General features: G+C 40.9%; 1 long non-coding RNA gene across 1 annotated transcript; it reads left to right on the top strand.

Moving 5' to 3' along the window:
- The first annotated feature begins 4,958 nt into the window (after window positions 1-4,958).
- On the top strand, window positions 4,959-5,974 carry LOC310984492. Its single transcript, XR_014595314.1, has 3 exons — window positions 4,959-5,183; window positions 5,589-5,663; window positions 5,755-5,974. It is a non-coding gene; the product is annotated as an uncharacterized lncRNA (long non-coding RNA).
- Window positions 5,975-19,140: the final 13,166 nt, after the last annotated feature.

The following is a 19,140-nucleotide window of genomic DNA, read 5'->3' as shown; positions in this document are numbered from 1 at the left end:
ATATCACACAGTGTATGCCCAGTTTAAAGGGATAGTTCAACATTTTGGCAATTTGGCCCATCACCATAATCCCTATAGTCATCGTAGCAGTAGGTTCGTTACCTTTAATTGTCGGTGCAAGCTGTTTTTAGAACGGCGGAGCAGAGCCGTGAGCTGCTCAGAGCTACGCTACGGAGGCTCATTATGGGATTTCTTGGTTTCCCTCATCAAACTCATCAAATACACAATCCAACAACTCCACAACGCTCTGGTGGACAAGTTGTGAGCTGCACATTCACCACGCTATGAGATAATAACACAACGTTACCACACAGAGTTGTTTTAGAGGGAAATTCATGCAAAACCGCTGATGCACGTTGCCTTCAGGGACAGTTTTTTTATCATCAGTCTCTGTATTTACCTCTAAAACAACTCTGTGTGGTAACGTTGTGTTATTATCTCATAGCGTGGTGAATGTGCAGGTCACAACTTGTCCACCAGAGCATTGTGGAGTTGTAATAATAGTTGTTGTGTATCTATCCCTTTAAAGCAGAGGAACGTCCTTCTGCTTCGGTTCCACTTTAACTGGTGTAGTGGACTCCTGAGTGTGTCTGAAAGCAGCCAGAGACTGAAGACATGACGTTGTCCACAGGTTTGACTGACAGCTCACAGATTAAACCGACAGGACAACTGGACGTGGTCTCTGGACAGAGCTGCGCTAACTGTTTCCCTCTGTTCGCAGTCTTTATGCTAAGCTATGCTAATCACATCTGGAGAAAAGAATTCCCAACATGCATTGCTCAGAAATTCCTATGACCTATTACTCTCATGAATTTCATGTCATTCTCAGGAACCTCCAGCTTTTTCTTTTTCTTTTTCTTTCTTTTTTTTTTTTTGCACATGTGCCGGTCCCGGCCAGGCCCCTGCAGGCCGGGAAACCCCGTATCTGATTGATGAAAGTGCGACGCGGGGAGCTGCAGACGCTGGCAGCCGATTGGCCGAGCGCGAGCGCGGCTGTGGCGTGTGTTTTGACTCGGGGCTGACCCCGGCTGAACCCGACTAAACACAGTCAGGCAGAAAGAAAGTTTGGGACTTTTTTAAACAGGCAATCACATGTGATGACAACTGATTCATCAGGCCTGCAGCGCTGCCCAGAACCCCATAAAAAGAAAAGAGCTGCGCCGCGCCGACGTCTCGGAGAAGCTCATTAGGAGGGAAAATGTGGTCTTGTAGGCTACATCAGAGCTCAAATAAAGACACAGCTGTCTCCGGCATGGCCTGCAACGATCTGGCCGCGCAGTCGGATTCTTAATCAAATTATTTTTAGCTATGGCACATTTAATCTGCTGTTGTTTTATTCATTAGCCATTCCACGGATTTATTGTGGCTCTGGCGGCCTCGCTGTCTCTCATCTCAGCCATTTCCCAGAGTGTAACGCACACACACACACACACACACATCTGCACACATCTGGTCCCAATCAGGCCGAGGCCGAGGCGGAGAATGCCCATTAGCCGCCGCTGGCATAGGTACACGTCGCCAGCAGCAGCAGCATCTCCCCCGGAGTCTCTGGTCGCCTCCTCCTCCTTATTACCTGGTGGTTTCATTACCACGGGAACAAAAAAAAAAACCAACAGGAGTCGTGAAAGTTAGGATTATAGTTTTTTTTTTTTCAATTTTAATTTTGTTTCTGTGAGGCGGGCGAGTATAGTAGAGAGATTTATGGCTGAGAAGCTTCACTGCAGCCAGTTAATCACATTAAACCCAAGTATGTGTCGTGTTTGTGGATATGCAAAGCAATAATGACTCATTGTTCCAAAGGAGAAAAAAAGAAAAAAAGTAAGCTGTAATAATTAGGTTTATTTACGACCTTCTCCTTGTTAGGGCCTTTTTATGTCCTTTCATAAACAATTACATAAAACTGATTCGATTATTTTCAAAATCAAGTTTAACGAGCGTCAGTGGGGCGGAGGTAGAAAACAATATGAGCGTGGACGGAGAGACGAGGGGTCGTGCACTTTGAGGAGAAGTAAAAAAAGAAAAAGAAAAAAGCAGTTCCTGTAAACAAGCTTTTATTGAACGTAACAGCCAGCTGGTAAAAGATCAGTGACACTGACAAGACAAAGTGTTTTAAAGGGATGCGCCAACATTTTTTTTTTTTTTTTCGTGTCTTGCCTCACTCCCGAGTCCATGACCAGCAGATAGACACCATCCTTTCGACTGTGCGTGCAGTAACAAGGGAGATAGAGCCGTATCGCCGTAATTAGACACTGGAAGTGTATAGGTAGTGTTAGCCTGCCTCCACCTAAAGTCGCTAATTAGCTTAGCTCAAACACTGGAAGTGTATGGGTAGTGTTAGCCTGCCTCCACCTAAAGTCGCTAATTAGCTTAGCTCAAACACTGGAAGTGTATGGGTAGTGTTAGCCTGCCTCCTACCTAAAGTTGCTAATTAGCTTAGCTCAAACACTGGAAGTGTATGGGTAGTGTTAGCCTGCCTCCACCTAAAGTCGCTAATTAGCTTAGCTCAAACACTGGAAGTGTATGGGTAGTGTTAGCCTGCCTCCTACCTAAAGTTGCTAATTAGCTTAGCTCAAACACTGGAAGTGTATAGGTAGTGTTAGCCTGCCTCCACCTAAAGTCGCTAATTAGCTTAGCTCAAACACTGGAAGTGTATGGGTAGTGTTAGCCTGCCTCCTACCTAAAGTTGCTAATTAGCTTAGCTCAAACACTGGAAGTGTATGGGTAGTGTTAGCCTGCCTCCTACCTAAAGTTGCTAATTAGCTTAGCTCAAACACTGGAAGTGTATGGGTAGTGTTAGCCTGCCTCCACCTAACGTCATCAGAGAAACTCTTCAGCAACTCTAAACGGAAACCGGCGGGCCGATCTTCGTCTCAGAGCTGACAGAACTCTCCGGTAAGGCATCTTGAGCGGTCAAATGCCGCTAACGGGACCAGATCGGTCAAAACGGAGGGTTCAAGCAAAGACGGTTTATTTTGGTTCAAGCTAGCTACATCGAGGGTAGCTTAGCTTCCTATTTCAAAGTAAAAGCACGAATTCTATCGTCATGGTTTTCTGTATGTAAAGGGCAATGGGTGTTTTATTTTGTGAAAGTAACCGGAAGTGCGTTGGTCACAACAGCTAGCTTGAGTAGCGCCGAATTTGTCTGAACAAAATAGTAAACAGCTGGTATTTAGACAAATTAACGACACGCTGCTGATCTAAACGGCTACTTTCTCACCTAAACATGTTTGAAATGTGGATAAAGTGATATATTTACAGAGTTTAGAGCTAAAATTAAATCAGCTTCTGACTGCTGATTTCGGCTCAGGTAGGAGGCAGGCTAACACTACCTATACACTTCCAGTGTTTGAGCTAAGCTAATTAGCGACTTTAGGTGGAGGCAGGCTAACACTACCTATACACTTCCAGTGTTTGAGCTAAGCTAATTAGCGACTTTAGGTGGAGGCAGGCTAACACTACCCATACACTTCCAGTGTTTGAGCTAAGCTAATTAGCGACTTTTGGTGGAGGCAGGCTAACACTACCCATACACTTCCAGTGTTTGAGCTAAGCTAATTAGCGACTTTTGGTGGAGGCAGGCTAACACTACCCATACACTTCCAGTGTTTGAGCTAAGCTAATTAGCGACTTTAGGTGGAGGCAGGCTAACACTACCCATACACTTCCAGTGTTTGAGCTAAGCTAATTAGCGACTTTAGGTGGAGGCAGGCTAACACTACCTATAGCCTACACTTCCAGTGTTTGAGCTAAGCTAATTAGCGACTTTAGGTGGAGGCAGGCTAACACTACCTATACACTTCCAGCGTTTGAGTTAAGCTAATTATGGGCGATACGGCTCTATCTCCCTAGTTACTGCACGCACAGTGGAAAGGATGGTGTCTATCTGCTGGTCATGGACTCGGGAGTGAGGCAAGACACGGAAAAAAAATGTTGGCGTATCCCTTTAACTTTGATGAAGAGACGTAGTGGACCGAGGCCAGAGGACACAACGTCACTCACTGATCGTTAACGTCGACCTGAGAAACATCGTCCTCTGTCTCACTCTTTTCCAAAATATCATGTTTTAGTTTTCCAAAAAATATCCTTCATTTCCCCAGAACGTCGTCGTCTCGTTCCAACGCGTCCTTCACGTCTGATAAACCTCCTCAAGTTTTCTCCAAACATCCTCATCGTCCAAACTGTCTCTGTCTCACTGTTCACACTTTTTTTTTTTTTTTTTTTTTAATCACCCTGACGTCTCAATTAGTCTTTTTTTTTGTTTTTTTTAATTTGTTCCAAAAAGTTTTCCCTCCAAAGTAAAAAAAAAAAGAAAAAAGTCTTTGTCTCTTCTGAAACGTCCTCACTTCACTCCCGTCCCACCAGTGGATTAAACATAACAACAACAACCTCTGATTGGTTGTGTAAGGAGATGGTAAATTGCCACACACACACACACACACACACACACACACACACACAGAGTTAATGAGATCCAGTGGAGTGGGTCACCTCAGAAACCGCCTCCATATTTTGTGGCTCTGACTCTACACATGAGGACGCGTTTCGCTCTGGGTGACAGATTCCTGAGCTGCAGCATCAAACCGCAGCGGAGCAGCTGATCCCGCTGCGACACCATGGGAACCGGCTACAGAGCTACAGTCACACAAACACAAACTGAGGAGACACACACACACACAACAAACACAACAAACAGAACCAGGCCTGTAAGTTGGAGTTTGAGTTTTTTTTTTCTCATGCACGATGATGTAGATTCACTTCATCAACAGCAGATGTTTCCTGCTGCGACGTTGTGATGTCACAACAGAGCCACGCCCAGAGGCGCCGCTTGTGAACAGGCAAGGCAGGCAACTGCTTGGGGCCCCGAGCCATTAGGGGGCCCCCGAGGGTCGGGGCCCGAGGGCTGTTTTATCGACAGAAATATCTCAAAATGCGCTACCCGCAGTGACCACACCCCCCTCCCCGTATCGTCGTATAGCGTTGATTTGCAATGACATGTCAGTAGGAAACCCCCCTAACGGGGCCCCATGACATTCTCCGGACCTGATCCCAGCTAACGTCAACCTGTATGATGCACCTTATCACCGGGAGTTTCTAATGAAGCCGAGGGAAAAAGAAGAGTCCACCTGGGAGCAAGACGTGAAGAAAAAAGAGGCTGAAGTAAAAATGAATGCAAGACAGTGGTGGTAAGTGGAGCAGAGTGTAACGTGAACAGTAAATAACTGTTGAACAAATGCTAATAGTCTAATATTAGCTTCAGACCAGTGGTGACCAGTTAGCGAGTGGGACTGCACTGGACTGAGGGACTCGGTGCGTGCGGTTCTGGTGCTCCACTCGGTTACGGTCGTTAAGTGACAAAAAAAAAAAAAAAAAAAGAGCAAGGTTAACTTAACTTTATCTGCTGACCTCCTTGGCAGCAAGTAACAACACTATTAACTTGCTAGCTAGCAGGGTGACATAGTAAAGCTATGTTACAGTATTGAAGTGAGTAGCCTATTATTATTATAATAATATGAAAGTGTAATCTATTGCTGCTATGAAAGCTATGCCCAAGGAAAACATTTAAAAATCACTCTCTTATCTCTCCTCAGGATTATTATTTAGGTTTCTGACAGCAGCAAATCAGAAGGACAAAGTGCCCCCTCCCAGTGCTGACAGTGAAAACTGTAAGTGTATATTGTCATAAAGAATCTTTAGAGGGCATGGCATATGTTATCAATTAAAGTAAAACTGTCTTTTGTTTTTTTGTCATATCAGTTGAACGTCCACCTCCAGTGAGACAGCAACACCTGCCCATCATGAAGACGACATGTCACCAGCTTACACCATAACTGGACATTTGGAATAAAAAAAGTTTAAATTTCATACATTTTTTGTTGGTGTTCGATTATTTATAAAATTATGGTGATAAACACTGGTTGGAGGGCCCCCTGGGGATTTTTGCTTAGGGCCCCAGCAGACTCTAAAATCGCCTCTGGCCACGCCCCCCTTCCGACCTGGAGTCAGTGGTGGACAGTAACAGATTGAGTATCCAGAGGATTTGTACTTTACTTGAGTATTAGATTTCTTTGGTACTTATTACTCTTACTTGAATACATTTCCAAGACAAATATTTTTACTTTTACTCGAGTTAATTTCTAGGAAGGCTGAAAAGTACTCGTTTTTTTGGGGTTTTTTTTTCTATAATACTATTGGACACAAGCTGTGTTTGTCAAAGAAGGAAACCCTCAAAGACAACAAAAAAAAAACAGCTCAAGTAACATCAAACCAATTGATCGACATTTTCCTGATCCTCAGGTCTCACACTGCAAAAACTCTACATCTAACCAAGAACATTTATCTTATTTCTAGTCAAAACAAATCTTAAAATAAGACTCATCACATTAAAAAGCAGCTTGTTTTTAGACACTTTTTACTTCTTTCAAGCAGATTTTCACTTGAAATAAGTAGAAAAATCTGATAGTGGAGCAAGTTTTTCTTTCTTATTACGAACACAAAAAACCTGCTTTCACTGGCAGATTTTTCTACTTATTTCAAGTGAAAATGAGTTTGAAACAAGTGAAAATGATCTAAAAACAAGTTAATTTTTAGGTGACGAGTCTTATTTTAAGTGGAAAGAGATTAGTTTTGACTAGAAATTAGACATTTTGATAAGAAATAAGACAAATATTATTGGAATTTTGAGTTTTTGCAGTGCAGCCTGTTCTGGTCCTGAGCTCCGACACTTCGGTTGTTTCCTGTGAGAGAGCGTCTTCCCGTCAGCAGCATCATGAGTCATGTGACTTCTCTCGTAAACGTTTCTGCTGTCGCCACGGCAGCGGTTTGTCTTAACGCCCGTCTGACTTTACTGCTGCAATGAGGCGTTTGAGTCCACGGAGCAGAGTCGTTCATCAGAGCGTCAGAGCGCTTCTTCTCCTCTTCTTCTTCTTCTCTTCTTCTCTCTCTCTCTCTCCCATGTCCTGGTGACACCGTCGCCACGGCAACACATCACAGCCGCAGTCCCACATTCAACATAAACACTGTGGGTTGCTACGGGGGATCGAGGCCGGCGACGCAGCTTTCCTATCATCATCATCGTCATCGTCGTCCACAGCTACACGACCTCCACTTCTTTATTCATGACAATCAAACAAACTCCTAACCTGATGCGGCGCCGGTCCAAAGATGCAGGCGACTGCATTTGGAGCCGCTGGTTCGATCCCCTGACCTGACGGTCGTTCAACATGGTAACTGACTGACTGAGAGACTGTCTGACTAAGTAAGTAAGTAGCTAACTAAGTAAATGAGTGTCTGACTGACTATGTAACTAAATAATTAACTAACTTCCTGACTGACCGACTGACTGACAAGAACCCCTTTCCCACAGGTCAAAAAACCCGTTTAAACCCGCTAACAATCGGCTTTTGGTGGCAGTGGGAAAGGCGCACCGACCTGCGTCAAACGACTCGGCAAGCGACGCGGGTTAAAATCGCCTTTAATCGGCTCGGCTCTGATCGGCTTGCAGTGGGAACGCCAGACCCACGTCAACCCGCTAATTTACGTGATGATGCTGAGCGTTACGTGACGCTACATCATCGCGCCGGTCACGTCTCATATCACCAAAACAAAGCTCTGCTCCGCTCTGCTCTCATCCGAGACTGGGATCAAAAGATCAAAGAACTCCGACCAAAAACGATAGAAAAAAAGAAAAGAAGCGACAGTCTGTTTAACTGACGTGTTGCCGCGGACGTCCGTCATCCGGCCGCAGCAGACTCTCTGTCCTGTCGGTCCTGGTGCTCCAGGTCAGCCAGCCAGAGAGTCTGCCTCGGCGGACGGACACTCCGCGGCGGGCGGCTGTGGCATGACTGTGTGTGTCTCTTGCACCGCGGATGAGAGCGGGGCGACTGGTTTATGCTCTGTCTGATCCCTCAGCGGGGGGCAGACTCGGCTCATTTTGGTCAATGGGAAAGGGGCCAAATGCCGATTGTTAGCGGGTCGACCCGCGTTTAAAAAACCCGCGTCGACCCGCTAATTTTAGTGGGAAAACGGCTTAAGTAACTAACTGACTAACTGACTAACTTACTAACTGGCTGACTGACTAACTAAGTGACTATGTAACTAACTAACTAACTCACTGACTGAATGAATGAGTGACTCACTAACCAACTAACTAACTCACTGACTGAATGAATGAGTGACTCACTAACCAACTAACTAACTCACTGACTGAATGAATGAGTGACTCACTAACTAATTCACTGATTGAATGAATGAGTGACTCACTAACTAACTAACTAACTAACTGACTGAATGAATGAGTGACTCACTAACTAACTAACTAACTCACTGACTGAATGAATGAGTGACTCACTAACTAACTAACTAACTGACTGAATGAATGAGTGACTCACTAACTAACTAACTAACTAACTGACTGAATGAATGAGTGACTAACTAACTCACTCACTAACTAACTCACTGACTGAATGAATGAGTGACTAACTAACCAACTAACTAACTCACTGACTGAATGAATGAGTGACTCACTAACTAACTAACTCACTGACTGAATGAATGAGTGACTCACTAACTAACCAACTAACTAACTAACTAACTCACTGACTGAATGAATGAATGAGTGACTCACTAACTAACTCACTGACTGAATGAATGAGTGACTGACTGACTAACTAACTCACTTACTAATTAACTCACTGACTGAATGAATGAGTGACTCACTAACTAACTAACTCACTCACTAACTAACTCACTGACTGAATGAATGAGTGACTCACTAACTAACCCACTGACTGAATGAATGAGTGACTCACTAACTAACCCACTGACTGAATGAATGAGTGACTCACTAACTAACCCACTGACTGAATGAATGAGTGACTCACTAACTAACCAACTAACTAACTCACTGACTGAATGAATGAGTGACTCACTAACTAACTAACCAACTCACTGACTGAATGAATGAGTGACTCACTAACTAACTAACTAACTAACTCACTGACTGAATGAATGAGTGACACACTAACTAACTAACTAACTCACTGACTGAATGAATGAATGAGTGACTCACTAACTAACTAACTCACTGACTGAATGAATGAGTGACTCACTAACTAACTAACCAACTCACTGACTGAATGAATGAGTGACTCACTAACTAACTAACTAACTAACTCACTGACTGAATGAATGAGTGACTCACTAACTAACTAACTAACTCACTGACTGAATGAATGAGTGACTCACTAACTAACCAACTAACTAACTCACTGACTGAATGAATGAGTGACTCACTAACTAACTAACCAACTCACTGACTGAATGAATGAGTGACTCACTAACTAACTAACTAACTAACTAACTCACTGACTGAATGAATGAGTGACTCACTAACTAACTAACTCACTGACTGAATGAATGAATGAGTGACTCACTAACTAACTAACCAACTCACTGACTGAATGAATGAGTGACTCACTAACTAACTAACTAACTAACTAACTAACTCACTGACTGAATGAATGAGTGACTCACTAACTAACTCACTGACTGAATGAATGAATGAATGAGTGACTCACTAACTAACTAACTAACTAACTAACTCACTGACTGACTGAATGAATGAGTGACTCACTAACTAACTCACTGACTGAATGAATGAGTGACTGACTGACTAACTAACCCACTGACTGAATGATTGAGTGACTCACTAACTAACTCACTCACTAACTAACTCACTGACTGAATGAATGAGTGACTCACTAACTAACCCACTGACTGAATGAATGAGTGACTCACTAACTAACCCACTGACTGAATGAATGAGTGACTCACTAACTAACCAACTAACTAACTCACTGACTGAATGAATGAGTGACTCACTAACTAACTAACTCACTGACTGAATGAATGAATGAGTGACTCACTAACTAACTAACTCACTGACTGAATGAATGAATGAGTGACTCACTAACTAACTAACTAACTCACTGACTGAATGAATGAGTGACTAACTAACTAACTAACCCACTGACTGAATGAATGAGTGACTCACTAACTAACCAACTAACTAACTCACTGACTGAATGAATGAGTGACTCACTAACTAACCAACTAACTAACTCACTGACTGAATGAATGAGTGACTCACTAACTAACCAACTAACTCACTGACTGAATGAATGAGTGACTCACTAACTAACTCACTGACTGAATGAATGAATGAGTGACTCACTAACTAACTAACTAACTAACTAACTCACTGACTGACTGAATGAATGAGTGACTCACTAACTAACCAACTAACTAGCTCACTGACTGAATGAATGAGTGACTCACTAACTAACTAACTAACTAACTAACTCACTGACTGAATGAATGAGTGACTCACTAACTAACTAACTAACTAACTCACTGACTGACTGAATGAATGAGTGACTCACTAACTAACTAACTAACTAACTAACTAACTCACTGACTGACTGAATGAATGAGTGACTCACTAACTAACTAACTCACTGACTGACTGAATGAATGAGTGACTCACTAACTAACTAACTCACTGACTGACTGAATGAATGAGTGACTCACTAACTAACTAACTCACTGACTGAATGAATGAGTGACTCACTAACTAACTCATTGACTGAATGAATGAGTGACTGACTAACTAACTAACTTACTAAGTAATTAACTAACTAACTAACTAACTGCACTGACGCACTAACTAACTAACTAACTGCACTGACGCACTAACTAACTAACTAACTGCACTGACGCACTAACTAACTAACTAACTCCCTAACTACCTTTGCTTTGTGATCAAAGTGGTTTTGTTCTTGTCTCAGTGATATTTTATTTATATTGTATGTTTCTCTGTTGGTTCATTACTGTGAGAAACCACCTGTCAGTGGAGTTAAGTTCAGCCGGTCAGAGAGAATGAAGTGCTGCTGGAACATTTACACCCTTAAAGTTGGAATAATTTTGTTTTCAGACACATTCCTCGTTTTATTCCTGCTTTTAAAGGTTCATTGTGGTTTGATCTCCACAGTGATATGTTTGGAAGAGATTGATCAATAAAGTTTTGAGGAGATATTCGGGTCAATGGTCACTGGTATTTTCTGACTGTAAATGAATCTGGACTCAAATGTGGAATAAATGTAATTCACTTTTTCAGTGCAACACTATATTTCTTCTGGACAAGTTTTACAGAATTTGTCACAGATTATTTAGAAAAAATTATGTTTTTGTTAGGATCAGTCCTGCTCAGTGTTGCTGAAATTCATTAAAATTCAAATGTAAAAACACGGTAATAAAAATAAAAAAATCTTTTTCAATATAATATTTTCTGAAGAAAGTGAAAGTTGTTTACATAAGTACTATTATGTATTATGTGTACTATACAAATAAATATTTAACTCTGATCATTGTTTTGTGGTTTCACCATTTGGCATTTTCAGAAGCATTCAGTCTGACTTTTGTTAAAAAAAATATTCAGATGTCATAAAAACCAACATGAATACAAAATGTACAAATCTGGTGCTTTTAAAACAATTTTTAATTTGTCACTGACCCATAAAATGTATCTATCAAGAACAAATAATTTAATGAGAAGAGGTAAAAAAAAAAAAATTCTATTCATTTGTTTTTGTTTTTTTATTTATTTATTAGTTTTTAAGACTTTTTTTTTTTAAATAATAGTGGTTAAAACTTGACCGTACTTGTTAAGTTTTCCTAACAACTCATTTGTGAAGTGTTACACCTTTATTTATATATATATATATAATACATCTGGTGCTTTTAAGACAATTATAAATGTGTCACTGACCCATAAAGTTTATCTATCAAGAATAAACCATTTAATGAGAAGAGGTCAAAAAAAAAAAAAAAAAATCTATTCATTTGTTTTTTTTAAATAATAGTGGTTAAAACTTGACCATACTTGTTAAGTTTTCCTAACAACTCATATTAAATGTTATTTATATGTTGCCACCACTACACTGAAATATTACAGTCGTTACAACTCAAAATGATGCATTTGACTTGTTCACTCAATATTAAAGGGATAGTTCACCCAAAATTGAAATTGCAATGGATTGCAAATGGATACCAACTGTCTTCGTAACAAAAAGACACACCAAAAAACATCCAAATACCTCCATGCTGCTCGTATGTAATGTCCCTCTTGTATTGAAGCCCCAAAATGCGAAATTGTTCCGAAAAAAATTAAATAAGTCTATATTTCAGAACAATTTCTCATGTTGGGGCTTCAATACAAGAGGGACATTACATACGAGCAGCATGGAGATATTTGGATGTTTTTTGTTGTGTCTTTTTGTTACGAAGACAGTTGGTATCCATTTGCAACCGTCATATGGACATGCACTGCTACGCCGAGACCCCCTGTAACTCAGAGAAGCCACGGAGGACTCTGAAACTTCTCCCAGCCCTTAGTCCACATGAGGGGGAGGAGATAATGAGGGAAATTTCAATTTAGGGTGAACTATCCCTTTAATATGTTGAGACAACTGATCAGTTTTTTACAGTGTATCAATAACAAACAGAGGTGTATCTGTGTTATATAAACTGTATAATAGTATATACCTCAACCCCCCCTGTGCTCTCTCATCGCCCCGCGGCCCCCGGAGCCCCGTTAATAAGCATCTGTTTGTAATTTCATCCCTGCAGCCACTAGTGACACAGAGGTGCCCTGGCACTGAATCACTGGCAGCACCAACACACACACACACACACACACACACACACACACACACACACATACACACATGGACACACACACACACACACACACACACACACACACACACACACACACACACACACATGGACACACACACACACCAGCCCCTGTGCCCAAAATAGTTTAATGAGGAGCGTTTTAATGTCTTTATTATGGTCGGAGTTGGCACCGCGCTTCCCAGAGTGTAATGCTGCTGCCCCCAACCTCAGCTCGCTAACTAACCACCAGGGGTAAATCTGACTGAGCACCCATACCCTCAGGGTGGGGAGGGGGTGGAGGGGGGCATTTAAATACTGTGTTGCCATTTAGTTTTTAATCCTCCTCCTCCTGAAACACACACTGCAAAAACTCATAATCTTTCCAAGAGTATTTGTCCTATTTCTACTAGTCAAAACTAATCTCATTCTACTTAAAATAAGACTCATCACATTAAAAGCAGCTTGTTTTTAGACACTTTTTACTTCTTTCAAGCAGATTTTCACTTGAAATAAGTAGAAAAATCTGATAGTGGAGCAAGTTTTTCTTTCTTATTACAAACACAAAAAACTTGCTTTCAAAATTTGTTTGAAACAAGTGAAAATGATCTAAAAACAAGTTCATTTTTAGGCGATGAGTCTTATTTTGAGTAAAAAGAGAAATAAGACAAATATTCTTGGAAAGATTTTGCGTTTTTTGCAGTGCATTTGTCGTATTTCTTGTCAAAATGTCTCATTTCTAGTCAAAACTAATCTCTTTCCACTTAAAATAAGACTCATCGCCTAAAAATGAACTTGTTTTTAGATCATTTTCACTTGAAATAAGTAGAAAAATCTGCCAGTGAAAGCAAGTTTTTTGTGCTTGTAATAAGAAAGAAAAACTTGCTCCACTATCAGATTTTTCTACTTATTTAAAGTGAAAATCTGCTTGAAAGAAGTAAAAAGTGTCTAAAAACAAGCTGCTTTTTAATGTGATGAGTCTTATTTTAAGTAGAATGAGACTTGTTTTTACTACAAATTACATTTTGACTAGAAATAAGACAAATATTCTTGGTAAGATTTTGAGTTTTTGCAGTGCAGTGCACACACCTCCACGCACACAGCTGTGTAACCAGGCGTCTTCTTCCTCCTCCTCCTCCTCCTCCTCCTCTTTGCAGGGCAGTGATTTACAACCAGGGACTATTTTATTAATTTAATTACACATTTACAATCATTCTTCTCAGAGGAAAACAGGGAGGAAAGTGCTGCCTGTGTGTTTTTGTGCGGAGGCAGCCAATCTTGTTTTATTTTATGGCCGAGAGAGAAAAGATGTTGTTTGGTTTTTTACGAGCGGCCTGCAGGTTTTCCTTAATGTGTTAGAAACACAGAGGGTGTGTCCTGAGAGAGGCACGGCGCTTTAATGCTGCTTTTGTTTGTTTGGTTTCTTCTCTTTAAAATCTCCAACAGCCCCAACGAGGGAAACAATCACTCACCGTAAAACAAACCAGGAAAGTTTTCTTTTTTTGTTTGGTTTTTTTTCTTCGTATGCACTGCAAAAAAACTCAAAATCTTACCAAGAATATTTCTCTTATTTTTAGTCAAAACTAATCTCATTCTACTTAAAATAAGACTCATCACGTTAAAAAGTAGCTTGTTTTTAGACACTTTTTACTTCTTTCAAGCAGATTTTCACTTGAAATAAGTAGAAAAATCTGATACTGGAGCAAGTTTTTCTTTCTTAGTGCAAGCACAAAAAACTTGCTTTCACTGGCAGATTTTTCTACTTATTTCAAGTGAACATTTGTTTGAAACAAGTGAAAATTATCTAAAAACAAGTACATTTTTAGGTGATGAGTCTTATTTTAAGTGGAAAGAGATTAGTTTTGACCAGAAATTAGACATTTTGACAAGAAATACGACAAATACACTGCAGAAACTCAAAATCTTTCCAAGAATATTTGTCTTATTTCTCTTTTTACTCAAAATAAGACTCATCACCTAAAAATGAACTTGTTTTTAGATCATTTCACTTGTTTCAAACTAATTTTCACTTGAAATAAGTAGAAAAATCTGCCAGTGAAAGGACGTTTTTGTGCCTGTAATAAGAAAGAAAAACTTGCTTACACTGACAGATTTTTCTACTTATATCAAGTGAAAATTAGTTTGAAACAAGTGAAAATGATCTAAAAACAAGTTCACTTTTAGGTGACGAGTCTTATTTTAAGTGGAAAGAGTTTAGTTTTGACTAGAAATGAGACATTTTGACAAGAAATAAGACAAATATTCTTGGAAAGATGTAGAGTTTTTGCAGTGTAGCTGTTGTTGTTTCTGTGGGAGAGACAACACTGAAGCCTTCAGTCCGGGCATCCCGCTGCGTCGCCGTCGTTTCTGTTCAGTCGTCATCGAACCGACTCATCCGTCAGTGTCAGACGGCCGCCCACATGACACGAGTGGAGAACGAGTCGCTGTTCGTTTGTGTCACAGCAGGATGAGACCAAATGAGGGGGTTTCAGCCCCGATGGAGGGAAAGAAGAATGTGCGGAGAGAGAAGGATGTGAGAGAACCGTCGAACAATGAGCAGCAGCGTCTGCCAGAAGAACCACGAGGAGATCTTTATTTAGACGATGAATATCACATTATCATTAAAGGATAATTTCCGTTTTTTACAACCTGGACCTTATTTCTAGCATAAAATAAGATCATTTTACTCACCCAGATAACGTTGGTGTCATTTGGAGTTGTTTTGATGAAATTAGCCCCAGTGGAGCGGCGCGTATATCCGTATAATGCGAGAACACGTGGCAGCAGAATGCAGCCTCTAAATAACACATTATCTGCAGAGAAACTCCTTCATTTCACCAATATTTAGTTCTGATAGGCTAGTGCTATTCCCCTCTGAGTCCGGGGTTAGCTGTTATCAACATCCGGGGTCTGTAGGTTGACCTGCTGACCTCTGACCTGGATGTTGTCATCTCTCAGCGCCGCGCGGCTCATTCTGATAATAATCATTCTGCTTCGGCATTCGGGTCCATTTTTATCTCAACTAGCCGGAGCTTTAGTGAGTCCAGGTTGAGGAGAGGAAGCCTGTGGAAGCTGAACTTCATCCAGCTGCTCATTTTGTTCTGACAAGTCAGAAACACGCAGAAACTAACTGTAGCATTAGCGGTAGCAACAAGCTCAGAGATGACATCATCCAGGTCAGAGGTCTGTAGGTCAACCTACAGGCGCAGCATGTTGATAACATGCCACCACGGGCTCGGAGGGGAATAGCACTAGTGTATCATAACAAAATATTGGCGAAATGAACGAGTTTTGCGGCGGATAATGTGTTATTTAGAGGCTGCATTGCGCTGCCCCGTGTTCTCGCATTATACGGATATACGCACCGCTCCACTGGGGCTAATTTCGTCAAAAAAACTACAAATTACACCAAAGACACCATTATCCTTTAAAGGTGTCTTTTATTTTGAAGGGTTGATTGAAAAATCTCCTCTCTTGGATTCTCTCTGGAGCTCTAGTAACAACTAGAGCACTGTAAAAGAGAGTAACAACACCTCCATTGACTCCCGTGGTAAGGGTTTAAGGGTTTAAGGGTTTTGCGCCCCTTGTGGCAGGATATGGGTATTGCAAAAGCGCCCAGAAAACTAATTCACTCCAATGTATGTGTGTTGCCCACTTGCTGGTAAACTGATGAAAATGGCCGTGTTTTTGTTTTTAGGTGTCTTGGTCATATCGAATTATACTTAGAATTTGTTTATTACAAAATGTAGATTGAAATATTCATGTAGACAACTGTTTTTTTTTTACTGGCCTATGTGTTAATGTTTATCTGTAAAGGATCTTCAATGATGCTATTAACGTGGGTGATCTATAAATGTCTTTAAATTATTGAAAACACCACACTGCTCATTCACCAACAATGCAGAGATGTCAGTTCTTGGGCGCTTTTGCAATACCCATATTCCTCCACCAGGAGGCGCTTCCATTGGACCAATGCTGTCGTTACTCTCTTTTACAGTGCTCTAGTAACAACAGGTCTGTGTCAGCCAATCAGAAGAGAGGAGGAGGCTCTGAGCCTCTCTTCTGATTGGCCGACTGTTTTCTAAAGTGATCCAATAAAAAAAAGTAGAGCAGATTTCAGAATAAAACACTCAGAGAAACTTAAAATCCTGCAAAGTTGTTGTTGGATGGTGGGTCCAGGTGGTGGTGAGGGGGCGGGGCTTAGTTGTGACATCACAAAGTGACAGGAAGTCCTGACGGCTGGTTTTAAGGCTCAGTTTCTGAATACAGGCTGTGTGCATTTCTCTGTGGACTGAGGCTTTGATACTTTCACAGTATTAATATAGAACCTAGAGCTGCTTTATAATCACACTACACATGGACATCTACCTTTATACTGTATGGAGCTTTAACACAAACATCTACCTTTATACTGTATGGAGCTTTAACACAAACATCTACCTTTATACTGTATGGAGCTTTAATACAAACATCTACCTTTATACTGTATGGAGCTTTAATACAAACATCTACCTTTATACTGTATGGAGCTTTAATACAAACATCTACCTTTATACTGTATGGAGCTTTAACACAAACATCTACCTTTATACTGTATGGAGCTTTAACACAAACATCTACCTTTATACTGTATGGAGCTTTAACACAAACATCTACCTTTATTTTGAAGGAGCTTTAATACAAACATCTACCTTTATTTTGAAGGAGCTTTAACACAAACATCTACCTTTATTTTGAAGGAGCTTTAACACAAACATCTATCTTAATAACTGTATGCGTTAATGATAATATACTGAGTCAGGCCCTCTGGTGATAAAGTGAAAACATATTGGTGTAAAAAACTGAGTCGAGGTTCAAGTCTTTAGACGAAAAACGAGTTGTTTCTCCCTCTGAGCTTTGAACTTGTTCCTCATTTCCCCCCAAATTGCCTTTCAGCCCGCTCACGTCGCATTAACGCGCCGACGCTACAACTGGATCTGACAGTTGAGGGTTGAAATCGTTGAAGAAGTTCAGACACAGAAACTCTTGAGTGAACTCGTTTCTTTCTCTCTCTCACACACACACACAACCCAAAGAACACAAAGTACCAAACATCTCGACGCTGCTGCTGCTGCTGCTGCTGCTGCTGCTGCGTGCGTCGGGGTCGTGACCTCGAGCCGAGGCCGCGTATCTCATCTCGGTGAGACGTGTACGCCACCGTTTTTTGCGTTTTCCGTGGCGTGGGGTATGTGTGTGTGTGTGTGTGTGTGTGTGTGTGTGTGTGTGTGTGTCGATCTGTCGTTAGCATGTGGCCGTCAGCGCTCAGGGAGGTTCGTCTGCGGTGGAAAACATCAGTCAGCCGCCAGCGTCTGACAGAGCTCATTACTCACGTTACCGGCTGACGATGGAAAGGAGCCTCGGCTTCGAGTCGACTACACTGCAAAAACTCTTAGAAAAATCTTACCAAGAATATTTATTTGTCTTATTTCTTTGTCAAAATGTCTCATTTCTGGTCAAAACGAATCTCTTTCCACTTAAAATAAGACTCATCACCTAAATATTAACTTGTTTTTAGATCATTTTCACTTGTTTCAAGCTGATTTTCACTTGAAATAAGTAGAAAAATTGGATGGAAAAGCAAAAGTTACACTGTAAAAACTCAAAATCTTACCAAGAATATTTGTCTTATTTCTAGTCAAAATTTATTTCTACTAGTCAAAACAAATCTCATTCTACTTAAAATAAGACTCATCACATTAAAAAGCAGCTTGTTTTTAGACACTTTTTACTTCTTTCAAGCAGATTTTCACTTGAAATAAGTAGAAAAATCTGATAGTGGACCAAGTTTTTCTTTCTTATTACAAGCACAAAAAACCTGTTTTCACTGGCAGATTTTTCTACTTATTTCAAATGAAAATTAGTTTGAAACAAGTGAAAATGATCTAAAACAAGTTCATTTTTAGGTGGTGAGTCTTATTTTAAGTGGAATGAGATTTTTTTTTTGACTAGAAATGACATTTTGACAAGAAATAAGACAAATATTCTTGGTAAGATTTTGAGTTTTTGCAGTGCACATCCAGGCCTTTTCTCCTCCTCGCCGCCGCCGCCTGTTATCCGGGCCCTTGAAACACACACAGACACACTAACAGACGGACAGACAGACAGACGAGGGCTGAACACGGCCAACGCAGCCACCAGGAATGTGTTTTTTTGCCTTTATTTCTGTTGACGTGTACGAGCAGCGAGGGAGAAGCATCTGTCTCCGTTTTCCCTGAAACTCTATATATGCAGAACAAGCCTTAATGCTGTCATTACACGTACTGTCTTATTGCTGCAAAACCAAATCCAACCGTACTGGAATTGGTAATAGATACGGCTGACAATCATCACCGCCAGCTACATGTGTGTGTGTGTGTGTGTGTGTGTGTG

This window comes from Trachurus trachurus, assembly GCF_905171665.1.
Source record: "Trachurus trachurus genome assembly, chromosome: 4".
Classification (NCBI taxonomy): Eukaryota; Metazoa; Chordata; class Actinopteri; order Carangiformes; family Carangidae; genus Trachurus; species Trachurus trachurus.
The sequence above is the reverse complement of the archived record's forward strand: the minus strand, read 5'-3'. Positions and strand labels throughout refer to the sequence as shown.